Source organism: Daphnia magna, linkage group LG9, assembly GCF_020631705.1.
Source record: "Daphnia magna isolate NIES linkage group LG9, ASM2063170v1.1, whole genome shotgun sequence".
Taxonomy (NCBI): Eukaryota; Metazoa; Arthropoda; class Branchiopoda; order Diplostraca; family Daphniidae; genus Daphnia; species Daphnia magna.
The window spans coordinates 7,180,773-7,184,681 of NC_059190.1; the positions used below are offsets into that span (position 1 = coordinate 7,180,773).

Genomic DNA, 3,909 nt, shown 5'->3' on the forward strand with positions numbered 1-3,909 from the left:
CAGGGTTGCCACCCGTTTCGGCACTTTTTTCGGCACTTTGAATTTTGGTGTTTTCGGCACCAATTTTTTCCGTTTCGGCACTGCGATTGTCTTTTTCAGCACCGCCACCAGAGGTGGTCCTAAGTATTGGTATTACAATGTATGTTTTCTTAGCTCCTTTTTTCCGTTACGGCACTATTTTTGTCTGTTTCGGCACCGCCCCAAAATTCGTAAACAATAAATTCCACTAGGTGTGGTGTTATAATATATTGTGAAATTTTGCTCACTTTGTTCTTAGACGCTTTGTTAGCAAGTTTATTAAAGTTTATTTGAAGTTTATTAGGTATATCATGGAAAGACCCACTAGATCGAGGAAACAGCCCAGCCGGTGGGCAGATTATGAGATTAGTGGTGATTCTGGGTGGGTTGTGCGAGGCAGAGGTAGACGTGGTGGACGTGGGCTGGCTGTTCCTAATCAACTGATTCGGCCAAATGCATTGACAATCCAAGGTCAAACAGGTAATAGAATTTTGTTACATTGTTGATTCGTTTTGTTAAAATCAAATTTGGCTTAGGTCCATTAACTTTAAATGAACTGACACCAGAGGAAGCCGCTCAATACCTGGAAGCCGCTCAACGACATTCATCAAGGGGATCTATCCCTGTAATGGTTGAAGAACCTAATATCATACCTATACCGGATGATGAAAGTGAAGATGGAAGTGAAGAAGAGAATGAAAGAAATAGCGTGGAGAGTGAAAGAGAAATCAAAGAAGAGAGTGAGCAAAGTGATATAAGAGGAAGTGAAGAAGAGAATGAAGGAAATAGCGAGAAGAGTGAAAGAGAGAGTGAAGAAGAGAGTGAGCCAAGTACCCCACCCACACGAAGTCGTTGGCGTCGTCGTAACGCGATAGGAACGCCTTCTCCAGGACGTCGTTGGGAGGAACGTCGTCGAGCCCATAATCATTCAGCCGAGAGGCAATCTTTGTCAAGGAGTCAAAGCGAAGAATCAAACGCAAATATTACCAAGAGTGATCTATCATTAGGCGAAGAAACACTCGCTCCTGTGACTGAGGGGTCTTCTCAGCAACGTAAACGTCAGCGGGCTACACACATGCGCTGGAAACTTGTATTTAAAGCAGGAAAGAAGTAAGAAATACTATTCATTGTTCTTTTACGTTTTTTTTTCTAATGTGCTATTTTTAAATCTAGGTTAAGTAATATCCTTGTTGACCGCAAACATGGATACAAGTTTGGTGTCTGGAAGGTGCTGAGTAATGGTATTCTTTATCGGTGTAATCATCGACCACAGCAGAATCCTTGCAAATGCACAGTTTTTCAATCAGGTACATACATCGTCTTTTTAAAGATTTCTTGTATTATTTAATGCTTATTCTGATTTCAGGCAATGCAATACTCCAGCGAGGAGTGCACATTACTTCCTGCCCAAAACAAGAAAATATATATGAGTCGCTAGTCATTTACAGGGACGCTAAGCGTGAAGGATTGAAAAATAAGGGGAAATCTGCTAAGGCCATTGCCGACCCCACCATCGCCAAGCACTTTGCATCAAATAGGAGAAGGAAACTTGTGAATAGAACACAAGTCTGTAAATCAGTCAACATGGTTAGGTATTTTTACACATTTCTTGCCTAAGTATTTATTTTAAAAATTCCAAACTTTGTTTAGAGCGAAGACTCGTCCAAAAAATCCAAAAACACTGGATTTTACATTTGAGGACGATGAATTTCCGGATGGGCTAAACCTTCATGACGTAGTAACCGCTAAGCGCAGACACATAGTCTGTTTCACTAACAAACAGGCGCGGCTATAAAAAAATGCTAAAAGATGGTACATGGATGGAACATTTAGCATCATCAAAAAACCATTTATGTAGATGTTGACGATACACGCTTTCATTCGATATGGAAACGAAAAGAAAATGGTTCCATTATGTTTTGTCCTCATGTCTAGTAGGACTCAAAAGGACTACATACGTGTGCTGAAACACATAAAAACTGTAATTCTCGGTAACAGGTATAACTTTAAATTTTTTATGACTAAGAATGTACTAATTACGAGACATTATTTATTTGTACAGTTACGCCATGAAAGAATGTGTCGTTGATTTTGAGAAGTCAGTGTGGCTGGCTATTGAAAAAGAGTTTGGTATTGGTGTTAAAATATTTGGATGTGGCTTCCATTGGACCCAGTGTATTTTTCGCCGCATAAAATCATTGGGTAAAATAAGACAGACAAATTAATAAGTAAAATTTTGAAATATATTAATGAATATTATAGGTTTAATAAGAGCATATCGTACAGACATGCTAATTCGTGGGATTTGCAAGTGAGTGTGAATATTTCTATATTTATTGTGGAACTTAACAGATGTATTTACTAACTATTGCAGGAAAATGATGTCTCTCCATCTCCTCCCACATGGAAAAATCCCTTCTGCCTTTGCAAATTTAAGATCAGCTGTCTGGGAAATTGAAAACAGGGAAAACCGAACTATGATGCGAAAACTGTACAACTACATGGAAAATACCTGGATTGACAGCTTGCTTTGGCCTCCTAAAGTTTAGTCGGTCTTCATGCAAGAGGTATTAAAAGAAAAATACAATTTAAAACATTCAAATGATTACATTCACTCTAACATGCTTTAGGTGAGAACCACTAATGACGTTGAAGGCTGGCACACACATCTAGCAAATCACGCTGGACTTAGCATTAGCAGTAAAGGCCTCAACCTGTATATTCTCCTCGAAGTTCTCTACGAGGAGGCTATACAGGTTGATATATACACAAAGATGCTTGAACAGGGTCAACAACTGACAAGACAGCGAAAAACTTTCAAAGAATTAAATATAAAACTGTTTGGTTTGTGGAACGACTATTCCAAACAAAAGATAACAACCGCAGAACTTTTAGAACAATGTGCAGATATTTACACAAAGTTCAACGCAATTAAATATGCAAAAACGGCGAACGATGCTCGTCTCTTTGATTTAGAGACAGAATAGAAATTAAGTGTATGAACAAAATTGTATTGGATGGCTCAAAAAAAAGAAATACAAAGAGAACACTGTTGTTGCGGATTGTAAAAACCCACAAGAAGAAAGAGTATCCAAGTTTGGAAGGCCCGTCAGACGGCCTACTGTTTTTGATTTATAATTTATGTTATAATTGTAAACCTTGTGTAGGCCGCCAGGGGCGCTGCCAAGCAGAGCCTTCTTGGTGGCCGATATCGGCAATAGCCTTTGTTAGAATTTTTCCCTGTGTAAAGGCAGACGCCATTTCTTGTGTCAAAAGCCAGTTTCAAATAAACTAGTGGTAGAACCTGCCTAAGTTAATTTACAAAGGTATTGAATCGCAGGTATTAGAGTTGACAATTAGATTTAAATACTTTTCATGGTCCTTCGAACCTTTTTTGAGACTGACGATATCGTCCAAGTAATTGGCGTAATTTAAAAAGTGTAGACTTTGAGTGAGAGATTCAACACGTGTTGTAAGGAATCACGTGTTAGGGAAATTTTCAGCCCGCTATTAAGTTATAGTGTAAGTGTTTTGACCTATCTGTTACCTAATTAACAAGTCGTTAAAGGTGTGCGATTTCGCAAAAATACATTCTTTTGTTTCTTCTTAAACTCGTTTTTGTGTTGCTTTCTCAGACACAATATTGCCTTGGGATATCCCACTATAATTGTTATTTAGACAACTTTTTCAGATCACCAATAGAGCTCCACAACAAAAATGGCTGCCAAGAGATTGAATCAAGCAACGTTGGCGGTGACCATAGAAGTGTTGGAGAAAGAACTTCATAAAGACCTAAAGAATTATGAAACCGCAGCTTCTGAAAACAGATTGCAGGAAGCTGAAACTTCGTTTGAGCTGGCCGATGACAGGATGAAACGACTAATCAGAAAT

At 38.7% G+C, this 3,909-nt stretch overlaps 1 pseudogene; it reads left to right on the forward strand.

The window, feature by feature from the left end:
- The first annotated feature begins 329 nt into the window (after nucleotides 1-329).
- LOC123475779 lies at nucleotides 330-3,005 on the forward strand (annotated as a pseudogene).
- The last annotated feature ends 904 nt before the right edge of the window (nucleotides 3,006-3,909 follow it).